Source organism: Mirounga leonina, unplaced genomic scaffold (genome assembly GCF_011800145.1).
Source record: "Mirounga leonina isolate KUSES-001 unplaced genomic scaffold, KU_Mleo_1.0 Mir_91, whole genome shotgun sequence".
NCBI lineage: Eukaryota > Metazoa > Chordata > Mammalia > Carnivora > Phocidae > Mirounga > Mirounga leonina.
The window spans coordinates 34,349,591-34,363,711 of record NW_023270839.1 but is presented as its reverse complement, the minus strand read 5'-3'; the positions used below and the strand labels follow the sequence as shown (position 1 = coordinate 34,363,711).

Below are 14,121 nucleotides of genomic sequence, written 5' to 3'. Positions count from 1 at the left end.
AGTGTGTTATTTTTAGAGTTTCAAAATGTGAACATTTCATTTTCCTAGACAAAGAACTTTGAATTTAAACAAATTAACATTTAAGAAAAAAAGTGATTCATGCCAAACAAGTTATGATGCCAGAGGAGTTCTTCAGTTCTTAAGATAATCATCTCTGTCATATAGACTACATGAAATTAGGCCAATGTGGAAGATGTTAAGATTTAGAATCACAGAATCTTTACCATTTTAAAGTTGTAATATATCTTAGCTGAGATATTAATCTATGGAGTAGCCCGATCCAAGAAACATTTATCTGGCATCTAAGATGCAGCTGAGTAGTAACCTAAATATATACAACAAAATCCTGACCCCTCCAGGACTTCACAGCCTACAGAGAAAGATAGGTATCTAAGTCAACCATAAGACAATGGGATAAATGGCTCTGAACAAAAACACACAGGGAAGAAAAAAGGAGAAGCCTTACTTTCTCCTGGGTAGCAGCTAGGTCAGAGAGCAACTAATGAAAAGGAGTCGGATTTCCCAAAGTAGAGGACAGACAGATTGTTCCACACCTTCTTTCCTCAACACTCCAACATCACCTCTACTTTCTTTCTTTTTTTTCTTTTTTAAAGATTTTATTTATTTGACAGAAAGAGACACAGCAAGAGAGGGAACACAGCAAGCAGGGAGAGTAGGAGAGGGAGAAGCAGGCTTCCCGCTGAGCAGGGAGCACATGCGGGGCTCGATCCCAGGACCCCGGGATCATGATTTGAGCCGAAGGCAGACACTTAATGACTGAGCCACCCAGAAGCCCTCACCTCTACTTTCTACGCTCCCAACAAACTCTGGCCCAGTCCATTCTTCCAGCCCCATACGGTGCCACTCCAGCCACCACTGTCCTTGAATACGTCATGACTCTTCTGCCTTCACACCTTTGTCCATGAGCTCTATGGGAAACACCCTTCTCCTCCCTGCCTGCCTAGAAAACTCCTATTCATCCTTTAAGGCCTCACCTGCCCTTCAACTCAATAAAATGTCTCCCTCGTTTGTATTTCTTCAGCACTTTATTCGATACAGAGACCTGGAAAGGAACAAATTACACTACCTATTACACTCTATTATTTTTAGCTGTTTAACAGACTGTCTCCCCTACTAAATTACATGCTCCTTCAGGGCACATTTCAAATCTTAATAGACATAGGGGTGTCCCACATTGGGCTCCCTGCTCGGCGGGAAGCCTGCTTCTCCCTCTCCCACTCCCCCTGCTTGTGTTCCCTCTCTCGCTGTGTCTCTCTCTGTCAAATAAATAAATAAAATCTTAAAAAAAAAATCTTAATAGACATAAAGCTGACCTAGAAGACTCCATACCTGTCTGTTAATGTGAGCATGACTTGCATGCCAGTATCGGCAATGAAAGCATTAGAGAATGTTTTAGTTATAAAGTATAGTTCTTTACTGAGATGGCATCCCAAACAGCCACTCAATATAATATTTGTAAATGAATGGGCACTTTTGGAATCCCCTTTGCTGAAGGTCATTTCATCCCTCTGGAATTTTCCTGCCTGAGCTACAGAAGCCCAGCCACATCACCTTGCTGAAAAAGGAGTCTATCCACCACTCACTGGCTGAGAGTGCTTTTCAATAACAAACCTACTACCAAGCACTATGCACTCTCTAGGACAGGAAATGTCACATGGCCGGAGTTCACAACACATACTGAGGTCTGTTCAGAATGGGTGCCCTCTTCATGAAATGTGGTGAGAATTTGTTTCTGAGCTTGCTTGGTTGGTTAGTACCATGATTCTTTGCCAGAACAATGGGATCTACATCGCAAAGAATTAAGGATTAAAAATAAATAAGGCACTGGGCTAAATAACTTCTCAAAGATCATTTCCAGATCTTTCCATTGTCAATTCTGGCTGACCTGCCTATGGTTATCAGTTCCTGCACCGTTTATAAATCTGAACTCTAGCACTACAAGTTGGCCTACAACATTATTAGGCAGATCTGAGTTGTATACTAGTCTGACTCTGCTGTGTTTTGCTGTTATAATATTAATCCCCAGTTTATGAGTTTAAAAAACTTGGGGAACTTAGGGGAAGGGACAGGTAGGTAAAGCAAGGAGGGAAGGAATGTTGAAAAAAATAAGAAAAAGTAAAAATCAGGGGCGCCTGGGTGGCTCAGTCGTTAAGCGTCTGCCTTCGGCTCAGGTCATGATCCCAGGGTGCTGGGATTGAGCCCCACATTGGGCTCCCTGCTCAGTGGGGAGCCTGCTTCTCCCTCTCCCGCTCCCCCTGCTTGTGTTCCTTCTCTCGCTGTCTAATAAATAAAAATAAAATCTTAAAAAAAAAAAAGAGGGTACCTGGGGGGCTCAGTTGTTAAGTGTCTGCCTTCAGCTCAGGTCAGGATCCCAGGGTACTGGGGTCGAGCCCCACATCGGGCTCCCTGCTCAGCGGGAAGCCTGCCTCTCCCTCTCCCACTCCCCCTCCTTGTGTTCCCTCTCTCACTGTCTCTTTCTCTGTCAAAAAATAAATAGGGGCACCTGGGTGGCTCAGTTGGTTAAGCGACTGCCTTCAGCTCAGGTCATGATCCTGGAGTCCCGGGATCGAGTCCCGCATCGGGCTCCCTGCTTGGCAGGGAGTCTGCTTCTCCCTCTGACCCTCCCCCCTCTCATGTGCTCTCTCTCAATCTCTCTCTCTCAAATAAATAAATAAAATCTTATAAATAAATAAATAAATAAATAAAATCTTAAAAAAAAAAAAGTAAAAATCAAAATGCCCAAAATATGCAATATATCAATAGAGTTTGGGAGTTCACAGAAGAGTAAAGGGAAATGCTATTATCTAAACCAAAATAATTAATTGTGATTATGAGGATTCTTATTATATTTTTATAAGTAAAATGACACTGGGGGCACCCGGGTGACTCATGTGGTTAAGCATCTGACTCTTGATTTTGGCTCAGGTCATTATCTCCAGGTAGTGAGATCAGAGCCCTGCTGTGGGCTCTGCACTCAGTGGGAAGTCTACTTGGATTCTCTCTCTCCCTCTCCCTCTGCCCTTCCCCTCTCTAAAATAAATAAATCTTTTAAAAAAATAAGATGACACTGGGTAGAAATACCTACAGTATCACTTAATGTAAAATGATACATGATTTTGATAATGGCAGCTTTAACTGAAAAATTAAATGCCAATCATATAAAAATTAAGTGAGTTTTTCAGTTTACTATCAAAATACAGAACTGATGGGTTCTGCTGAGTGTCAGAATTTTAAAAAAAATAGGCAAAGCACTTATGAATAAAGTGGTTGTAATCTGGTGGTAGGGGAAAAAAGTCTATTTTCTTATAGTTAAAAATAGAGGGAAAGAATAGAGAGCAGAGAACAGCTGAAGGTGTGTCTAGAAAGACAGGTGGGAGGGAGTTGTGCTCTAACTTGGGTCTAACCCACGCTCAGGGCTCAGACTTTGTCCTGGGGCAGTGCTGGGGCAGTGCGGCGAGGGGCCAGGGCTGGGAAGGGGAAAGGCAAGCTGCAGGAGGGTCAGAAGAGGGGAGAGGTCCCGGGACCAGGAACTCAGCCCGGGAGGGCAGGGCCTGGGGAGGAGCTTCTGCCTTCCACTCTCCTCCCTCTTGCTTTTCCCACTCTTCTGCTCGGCTCTCCATTTCCTTTTCCTTTTCCTACCACTTAGGACTCTCCCTGCATTTTCCTTTGCCCCTTCCGTTTTCTTAACTTCCCATTCCCATTGTCCATTTTCCTTCCCCCTCCTGCCTGTGCTCTCCCGGCCTCTCCCACTCCCGCTTTGTGCAAGGGCAAGCAGGCAGGCATACTTCTCTAGCGTGGAAAGCACGGGCATTGAGGTCAGAAAGACCCTTATTTGAATGCCGGCTTCCCTGCTGTGATCTTAGCAGGCTGGCCTTAGCTTGTTGAGCCGGGGACCACTTAAATAAGAGCCGCTCACTCTCACCAAGTGTTTACCCGCGTCAGACACTCCGCGGAGCACACTCACCGGCATTAGTTGAATTCATCCTCAGTCGGTCAAGGAATGCTCTTATCACCATTTACCCAGAGGAAACAGACTTAGAAATATTCAGCAACCGCCCCAACCACACATGGCCAGGAAAGAACGGAGCGGGGATTTGAACCTACAGCCTCCGCCTCTTCCTCACCAGGCATTACCCACAGCCAGGACTATGGGGAATCCACAACACCGTCTGGCCTTAGCGCAATCCACACGCTACCAGGAAGGGCTGGTTCCTTTCCTTTCCCTGGCTAATGCACATCTGATGGAAAATACCTCTCTTTTTAAAAAGTAAGACCTTAGGGGCGCCTGGGTGGCTCAGTCGGTTAAGCGGCTGCCTTCGGCTCAGGTCATGATCCCAGGGTCCTGGGATCGAGCCCCGCATCGGGCTCCCTGCTCAGCGGGGAGCCTGCTTCTCCCTCTTGCTCTGCTGCCGCTCCCCCTGCTTGTGCTCTCTCTCTCTCTCTGTCAAATAAATAAGTAAATAAAATCTTAAAAAATAGATAAATAGAGACTCTGACAATGAAATCTAAAGAATCAAGAAGGGATGAAATCAGCAGATCTGTAAGAACAATCCAAGATACCGCTGACACTCACAAGTAAAACAGGGCAAGCAGTCATCACATTTGTCATTACTGGTTCAATGTCAGTCTTGGGCTCTATACTGTGGGCTCCATGAAGAGCTGAATTTTCCACAGTTTTATTCCAAGCACCTGGCAAAGTGATGATCAATGAATGTCTGCTGGATAAATGAATCTCAAGGACAGATGACAGAAATGAAGACATTTCATAATATTGACTTTAATCAACTGAATTATATTGACTAGAGACTGTGCAACCAGAAAGGGGGATAGTATACACAGCACATCTAGTAAAAGCAGAGTTTGAAGAGGCAAAATTTATCAGTGTTTCCAACAACCTAAGAATCTGGGGCCGCAGGAAGAGTTCTGTGATGGAGAGGGATGTATTAAAAGTTCTCACGGTCCAATGACATTAGCCACTAAGATATTCCTGTTCACTCCTCTGCCCTGAGCCCACACTCACCAAGCACATCATTTAGTTTCCCATGTGGATGTGTGTAAAAGGAGAACATGTGAGAAGCAGCACAAGCCCCAGTCTGCCAGCTACTTTTCTCACTGTGATGGGAACCAGACTTGCGAGAGTCTGTCTCCTGAAATCTGTCTCTGACTGCCGTAGTGGTGCTAAACGTCTAAACCTGAAACGCGAAACTTGACGCTGAAACATGATCACAACATGGTACCTATTGTGGGGGAAAGACCAGGATGTAAGTTGCCCCCCATGATCTCCGCCTCCTGGAGTCCATATTTGTGTAATCCCCTCCCCTTGAGTGTAGTGGGACCTGTGACTTGCTTCTAACCAACAGAACACAGCAGAGACCCATCAAGTGGCAGTCACCTGTCCTCAGTTGGCAGCTGTAGTCACCTGGGATTCTGATACCAAATCACAGAGTGTAGTTCTGCTCACTGAGAAGAGATTATTTATCTTATAATCTAACATTTAAGTCTTTTAATAAATTTCTAAATGGTTGTTTTACTTTTAAAAATCTCAAAAAAATATTAAAGAAAGAATAAGAACTTTAACAAGTTTTTTCATAACACTGGCTCTGTGCTGGCCAGTGGAAACAAATTACAAAATAAATCTAATTTGCCACAAGAGATAAAATTGCAAGGTTTACCATTTCACCCCATCAGGTTGGCAAAAATCAAGTGTGGTAAGATAAAGTATTGACAGGAATATATATGGAACAACAGGAACACCAGATGGGAATGTGAATCAGTACCACTACTTTGGAAAGCAATCTTTAATATCTAGTAAAGCTGAGGATGCACAAACTCCATGGCCCAATGATTCCACTGCTCAGAAATATCCAAAAAAGACCTCTCAACCACGTTCACAAAGAGACATTTACAAGAATACTCAAGGTAGCATTGTTTCTAAGAGCAAAAAAAGTAGGTGGTGGTTGGGGGGGTGGCTTGAACACCTATCATTAGGCAAAAGGATGAATAAAGCATGACATATTCATGCAATGGAAGAACCACCAGTTGTGGAAATAAATGGATTAGCATTGCAAGTCCCAATGTGAATGAATCCCACAAACACATTAAGTAAAAAAGCAAGCCAAAGAAGGATATGGACACCTAAGGCCTTTTTATAAAGATTTAAGATATGCCAAATAATATGCCGAATCTATAACATCTAAAGATGAGCATGGAAATGGAAGACACCAAATCAGAGTCATAATTGTCTCTGAGTGAGAAACAGAGGGATCAGACATATGGATACAGAGGGTTTCAACTAAATGTATGATGTTTTACTTCTTAAACTTAATTTTTCATTCTACCATTAAAAAAGAAAGAAATTACTTTTTCCCAACCCTACTTAAACATAAACAAGGACACCTGAGTGACTCAGTTGGTTAAGCGTCTGCCTTCAGCTCAGGTCATGATGCCAGGGTCCTGGGATTGAGTCCCACACTGGGCTCCTTGCTCAGGGGGAGTCTGCTTCTGCCTGCCATTCCCTCTGCTTGTGCTCTCTCTCTCTCTGACAAACAAATAAATAAAATCTTTGAAACAAACAAACAATCACTTAAAGACCATGAGGGGGAAGGAAGTCAAAGTGTTAGTCTCTCCAGCACACACACTTAGAACTCAATCTTGCCCTAGATTTCCTGAGGACCATGAAATTAGAACACTAACTGATCTTCATCAAGTCTGTAGACCTAAAGCATTTTATCCATACTTAATATGTGATCTTATCTAAATGTTAATATTTCTATAAATGACTTGGTTAAATGTCCAACAGTAAAAGAGTAGTTAATTAAAACATGGCACAACCACTCAAGAGAATATCAATAGCTATTTAAAATAATGGTTACAAAGACTATGAAGTAACATAGAAAATACTGATATGCTAGCTATAATGCTAAGGGTTTTTTTGTTTTTTGTTTTTAAAGATTTTATTTATTTATTTGAGAGAGAGAGAATGAGAGACAGAGAGCACGAGAGGGAAGAGGGCAGAGGGAGAAGCAGACCCCCTGCTGAGCAGGGAGCCTGATGTGGGACTCGATCCCGGGACTCCAGGATCATGACCCAAGCTGAAGGCAGTCGCTTAACCGACTGAGCCACCCAGGCGCCCAATGCTACGTTTTTTTTTAAAGAACAAGATTTGAAAAAGGATTTATAGTACTATATAAAACCATAATCAGAGCTTGAAAAGAGTTTTGTTCCTTGGCCCCACAATTTAGATGGTACAAATATTTTAACTTGAGTTTAAAGGACCTACCGGGCACCTGGGTAGCTCAGTTGGTTAAGCAACTGCCTTCGGCTCAGGTCACAATCCTGGAGTCCCGGGATTGAGTCCCGCTTCAGGCTCCCTGCTCGGCAGGGGGTCTGCTTCCCCCTCTGACCCTCCCCCTCTTGTGCTCTCTCTGTCTCTCTCAAATAAATAAGTAAAATCTTTAAAAAAAATAAAAATAAAAATAAAGGACCTACCAATTTTTAAGGTCTACCTCTGCCATACCCTCTCTTTCTCCTCCTCCTCCCCAAGGTGAGGAGCTCACCTGACCCTGGGCCCATGGAGGTGAATGGAGCGTTCAAGGACAAGACAACCACCACCCTCTGTGTGCGCAGGCCACCCTTATCTGCCTTCTACCCATCTCCGATCTGACCCACCACAGGGCTCTGCCTCCACGAATGGACACTTCCTTTTTTTTTTTTTAAAGATTTTATTTATTTATTTGACAGAGAGACACAGCGAGAGTGGGAACACAAGCAGGGGGAGTGGGAGAGGGAGAAGCAGGTTTCCCGCTGAGCAGGGAGCCCGATGCGGGGCTCGATCCCAGGACTCCAGGATCATGACCCGAGCCAAAGGCAGACGCTTAACGACAGAGTCACCCAGGCGCCCCAAATAAGCCCTTCCTTGACTTGCGGCTACCTTTAATGCCATTCCCCCAACCCACCCTGTGCCAAATTGCTGGCACGGCCCTGTGATGTGAAGAGCTGGTGTCTGGGTAAATCATTTGTTTTCAGTAAAGGAGGAGGAAGAGGGCTGTGCAATCGAGGCCAGGGATGACTAATTCCAAAGCCGGAAGTATCAGATTGATAAAGACGGCCAAAGAGAGACCACTGATAACAGCAGGAGCTTTCTATAAATTAACCACAGGGCTCAGATTGAGGGAGTGCCTCTAAATTATGTGCAAAGAAAATGAAACAGCACAAATAAGCACACCCTGTCTTCTTCTTAATAGACAGCTCCCTCTCCCTAAACCTGGACAGAATTTTGGTGAGTAGATGAGCCATCCTTGCAAGAAATGTATGGGCTAGCACATTTGGGGATGGAAATGGCATTATGGTTATGAGGTGGATCTGGGAGAAATCTGGGTAAGTCACCAAAGGAGGGAATGTTAGAAGGCCTCACACAGCCTCTAAGACATTGGGCATCCTCATACCAAAATGTCCTTCTCTGAATCTTACCTGACACACCTTGACATTTCTTTCCAATTCTACATTACCCCAGCAACCCAGAAGTCCCTCAACTGAGGGGAGTGGGGCAGGGGTTCCAGTACTAAAAGTACTATTATAATATTTGTTGTGTAGGAAATTAGATGGTAAAAGTCTACAATAAGAAACTAAAGAAGATGGGCGCCTGGGTGGCTCAGTTGGTTAAGTGACTGCCTTCGGCTCAGGTCATGATCCTGGAGTCCCTGGATCGAGTCCCGCATCGGGCTCCCTGCTCGGCAGGGAGTCTGCTTCTCCCTCTGACCCTCCTCCCTCTCCTGCTGTCTGTCTCTCATTCCCTCTCTCAAATAAATAAATAAATCTTTAAAAAATAAAAATAAAAAATAAAAAAATAAAAATAAAAACAGGTAAAACAAGATTTATCATCTTTAAAAAATGTAAATGTGCAGTACAGTAGTGTTAACTTTGTATCTCTAGATATAAAGATCTCTAGAACTTTTTCGTCTTCCCAAACTGAAACTCTATACTCATCAAACAACAACTTCCAGTTTTCTGTGAATTATTCCCCAAGCCCCATTCCCTTGTGGACACATTATGAGGCTTGAGCCCGGTACACTTGCTGAAGCCTTCATCAAAGCCCTGGAATGCCCTTATGTCGGGAATCAGGCGTCGTACACAGGTCCAGTGGCCGCCATCGGTGGGAGCCCCCAGCACGGCATCCCAAAAGTCTTAGGCTCCAGCGACAGTGTGAGTCTCTCCACAGGGTCCCGAGGCAACTATTTCTAATGCCTTTTGTGAAAATGGCCTTGATTCTACTTTGCAAGACTTGTTTTCTTTCCCGTCTGCTGAGGTGAAGAGTGGCTGTGCTTTTGACCCATTAAAAACAAATAAACAAGGGCGCCTGGGTGGCTCAGTTGGTTAAACGACTGCCTTCGGCTCAGGTCATGATCCTGGAGTCCCGGGATCAAGTCCCGCATCGGGCTCCCTGCTGAGCGGGGAGCCTGCTTCTCCCTCTGACCCTCCCCCCTCTCGTGCTCTCTCTCCCATTCTCTCTCTCAAATGAATAAATAAAATCTTTAAAAAAACAAACAAACAAACAAAAACTTCAAAATGCTCAAAACATTGATGGTGGCTGCCAGCAAGAACAGGGATTGCTACATAACTGATAAGATCCAGTAAATCTGTAACATATATGTGTCCCCTGTCAGGTCCAGATGGATTCACAAATGGACTGGAAGCATTTGAACCCCTAGGACCCCAGGAACGGCCACCAGTGTGGCTTTAATCCATTCTCCATACCTTAGAATAATGTTAACGTTTTTAGGAGAACGCTTGCAAAAACAGATTGGTTTTTGTTCCCATCTATTAATAACAGCCATTTTGAAATGCTATTTAAATCTTCTATTGTTATTTGAACTTTTTATGGATTATGTCTCCCCAGCTGAGCTACTCTGGGGCAGCAGGGACCTCCTACCACAAGCATCTGTAACCGCCGTGAAGCCCAGCTCAGCACCTCTTCACAGACACTCATAAATACTTGTTCACTGGCTTGTTTTTCTAATTTGGTAAGGCCCACTGTTTTAATTATTGAGTTGCTCTGCCCAGATGACATATCGATTGCTGACTCAAGATCCCCTCCAGCTGTGAGCTTGGCAGACTCCTTCAGGTTGCCCTGCAGTGCACACGGGCACCCACACCAAAAAGAAGTGTCTTAATATTACTTTTAGGGTGTTTTATTATGCTCCACAGCTATATTTGGCAACTTTCTTTCTAGCATTAGAGAAGACACATCACCAAATGTTAAAAAGGGAATCTGCCAAAGGCAACAGCTAGAACAGAAAAAAAAAAAAAAATTACTAAAAGCTGGTGTAAACTTTCTACCTACTAAATTACCTACACCCCCAGATGCACCAAGGACCATTGAAAGGAAGGCACGACTGTGTCTGCAGACAGAATTCTAGTTGTGACTTTTGGGTTCTACCCTACATGCATCTCCAACTGAAAAGCTAAGGATTTGGCCATGGAAAAAAGACCCAGCCTCCAGCTTCTGCCCTTTTTCTCATACACAGCAGGAGGGGGCTGGACCTCTCTGCTAAACACAGGAGTCTATGAGAGACTCTTTTATTTAGAGTAACAACTTGACTTCAGTGCATTAATTTTATAACTATTCTAGAGAGAGCAGGGGAGGACTCCTGTGCTCTTCAAGAGATAATTAAAAATGGGGAAAAAAGAAATCTGAAATCAACAAAAAACAAGCTGAAGGCACCAGGGGTTTCTGAATAACATCTTCCCGGTTCAACAATTTTAAGAATTCCATAATGTGAAAGCAACCCCCACACATTCTCTCCCACATAAACACGCTTTGTATGTAAGCCCCACTCCGCTAAGCAGCAGAATCTCTTGCCTTCACTTCTGCAGCTACTTTATCCAGAGAAGATGTCATCTGCACAAAAGCATTCTCTTAAGAATGAGAAAAAAGCTGACCACCAGCCAGCAAGCACAGGCACGCCTGGAGCAGAGATACTGTCATTCCAACGAGCTCAACAACTCACCATCCGAAAATCTGACGACTGACTTCAAATGCCAATTTTGCTTTAACAGAGACTGAAAAATTCAGGCCTTTTGATGTCTGTCAACCAGCACATTCCCAGTAACTTTCCTGGTGGTCCAGAAAGGTAACCAAATAAACCATCTTATTATCACTGCTATGTTTTTAAAATACCAAGAACCTCTGAGCCATGGTGGGGATTGGGGGCTGGGGGGGGGGGGAGCAACAGAAGAGCAATGAGTAGTAAAAACAAAAACAAAAACACTGTCTATCTTTTTTCACCTGCCTTTATATTAAAAACGCATGGAACATAAAACCACATCCAACAAGTCAAAAAGTAAAATAATGCATACAGAGAGAGGGATGAAAGCAGAAGAGTTATTAAGAGAAAGGAAGGGTCAGAAGGAGAAACAAGGGAGAAGGGGGGGAAAGAGTGAAGGCAGAAAGGCAGTGCTGCTGGGCAAGCAGAAGGGGAAGAGGTGGCTAGACAATGAAGTGGAGAGAAACACGTGGTCCAAGGGCTCCCAGGGAGGATGCGAGCCTGAGAAACTGCTCCTCACACATGCAGCTGCTCATTTGGGGTGTGAAGAAATAGATGGGCCATTTTAATATGCTATGTTAGGTTTCTTTACTCTTTTTTTTTATTTTAATTTTAATTTTAATTTTTTTAAAGATTTTATTTATTTATTTGAGAGAGAGAGAATGAGAGAGAGAGAACACCTGAGAGGGGATAGGGTCAGAGGACGAAGCAGACTCCCTGCCGAGCAGGAAGCCTGATGCGGGACTCGATCCAGGGACTCCAGGATCATGACCTGAGCCGAAGGCAGTCGCTTAACCAACTGAGCCACCCAGGCGCCCTACTCTTTTTTTTTTTTAATCAAATGTGCCAATTCTTTGTCTTGACACATACACACAAAGTTCAGGCGTCATCAGGGGAAAATCACTTACTCCACTTGCATATTTATAGAATTTGGGTTAAAGATGCAAAGGTACGTTAGTACCTTTTCCAATTACCCGTCGCTTTGCTAAAAGGCCTTACTTTGAACTCCCATCTACCTGAGTCCTGGAGTAAGGCATGGGTCTCACACCCACCATCACATACCAGGTGCTAGCAGACAACTCTATGATCACCCTGCACAGTTCGCTACCTGATTTCATCAAGGAAATGAGTCCAGTCAGCAAATACTCATTGAGCCTCAACAGTGCTTATCAAGACACAGCTCTCACACTCCAAAGCTCCAAGTCGATAGGAAAATAAAACAGGCAGGCCACCAGGCAAGAGTAGCAAGGCTGGTACCTGCCGCGTGAGTGGTACATACCAGGCCTCGCCTCTGAGCCGAAGGCAGGACCGGTGTGAACCAGGCCATCGAAAAAAGCATTTGAGCTGGGCATTCAAAGGGATGAGTTAAGGACACAGGGCAGCACGAGAAAGGGTGGAGGGAGGGCAAAGTGGAGGATGCGCCAACTAGTGGAAATTCCCGGCACAGGGCTTCCTGGTGGAGGGCCGCTGGGATTGTGTGCAGAGGCATCGACTTCTAAAACAGGAGGGAGGGGGCGCCTGGGTGGCTCAGTTGGTTAGGCGACTGCCTTCGGCTCAGGTCATGATCCTGGAGTCCCGGGATCGAGTCCCGCATCGGGCTCCCTGCTCAACGGGGGGTCTGCTTCTCCCTCTGACCCTCTTCCCTCTCGTGCTCTCTGTCTCTCATTCTCTCTCTCAAATAAATAAATAAAATCTTTCAAAAAAAATAAATAAATAAAACAGGAGGGAGGCAGTAGAAACAGAGAGGAAGTGAGCAATTGAGGGAGACTGTGCAGGGAGGACCTCCACACTCAATGACCAACTGCATGTGGGAGGGTGGCGAAGAGAAGTTAGAATGACCACTGCGATCAAGAGTGAGTCACAGGGGATGGCACCAGGCACAGAAATCATTAGGGAATGCAGTGAGAGGGGCACACTGTTGCCCTGTGGGGTGCCTCCCAAAATCCACCATGAGAAACACCAGGCAAACCCCAGTTAAAAGATACTGTACAAAATAACAGCCTGGGGCGCCTGGGTGGCTCAGTTGGTTAAGCGACTGCCTTCAGCTCAGGTCATGATCCTGGAGTCCCGGGATCGAGTCCCGCATCGGGCTCCCTGCTCGGCAGGGAGTCTGCTTCTCCCTCTCCCACTCCCCGTTTGTGTTCCTTCTCTCACTGTGTCTTTCTCTGTCAAATAAATAAATAAAATCTTTTAAAAAATAAATAAATAAATAAAATAACAGCCTGTACCCTTCCAAAGCACCAAGGCCATGAACGACAAAGAACAACTGAGGAACCATCCAGACGAAAGGAGATTAAAGAGGCATGACAACCAACAGAGCAAAAGATTTAAAGGTTTTTTTCCTCCTCTTTTACTATAAAGGACATTATTAGGGTTATTGGTGACATGTGCGCAAGGTCTGTAGATTAGACAACAGCACAGAATCAATGACAATGTCTCAATTTTGGACACTCATTATGCAAGAAAATGTCCTTGTTTTTTAGGAAGTAATACTGAAGTACTGGGGGAGGTAGGTAAAGGGGCATCATGTCTATAACTTAACTCTGACATGGCTCTGAAAAACTACAACAACATATGTATATGTGCATGTGTGTGTGCATAAGTGTGTGTATCTGTGTGTGTGTGTGTGCGGAGAGAGCACGAAAGAGAGAGGGATAAAGCAAGTGGGGCAGATAGTTCATATTTATAGAATTTGGGTTAAAGATGCAAATTATTTAAATTATTCTTGCAACTTTTATGTAAATCTGAATTATTTCAAAATAAAAAGTTAAAAAGGGGAAAGTGATTTAAGGAAGCCAGGATGAAGAGCTGCTTAGAGACCAAACAGTCGGGCTTCTGGGTGTCAGATTCCGAATGGGATTTGGGAGAGGGCAGGCCTCTGGAGGCCTAGGGAAAGCCTAGTGAAAGCAGGCTCTCGGGTCAGATTGCCGGAATTCCTTTCCCAGGTCTGCTCCTTCACAACCGGTCAAGGACTCCGGTTATTCTAATTTCTCTTTGCTCCAAGTCCTTCACCTGCATAACAGGAATGTTGGGAGTATGTGCCTCACAGAGGCGGAGC

At 44.5% G+C, this 14,121-nt stretch overlaps 1 protein-coding gene across 2 annotated transcripts in view; it reads right to left on the bottom strand.

The window, feature by feature from the left end:
* FAM81A (family with sequence similarity 81 member A) overlaps nucleotides 1-14,121 on the bottom strand; it is a 129,751-nt gene that overhangs the window by 61,869 nt on the left and 53,761 nt on the right. The gene's annotated exons all lie outside the window — the stretch shown is intronic.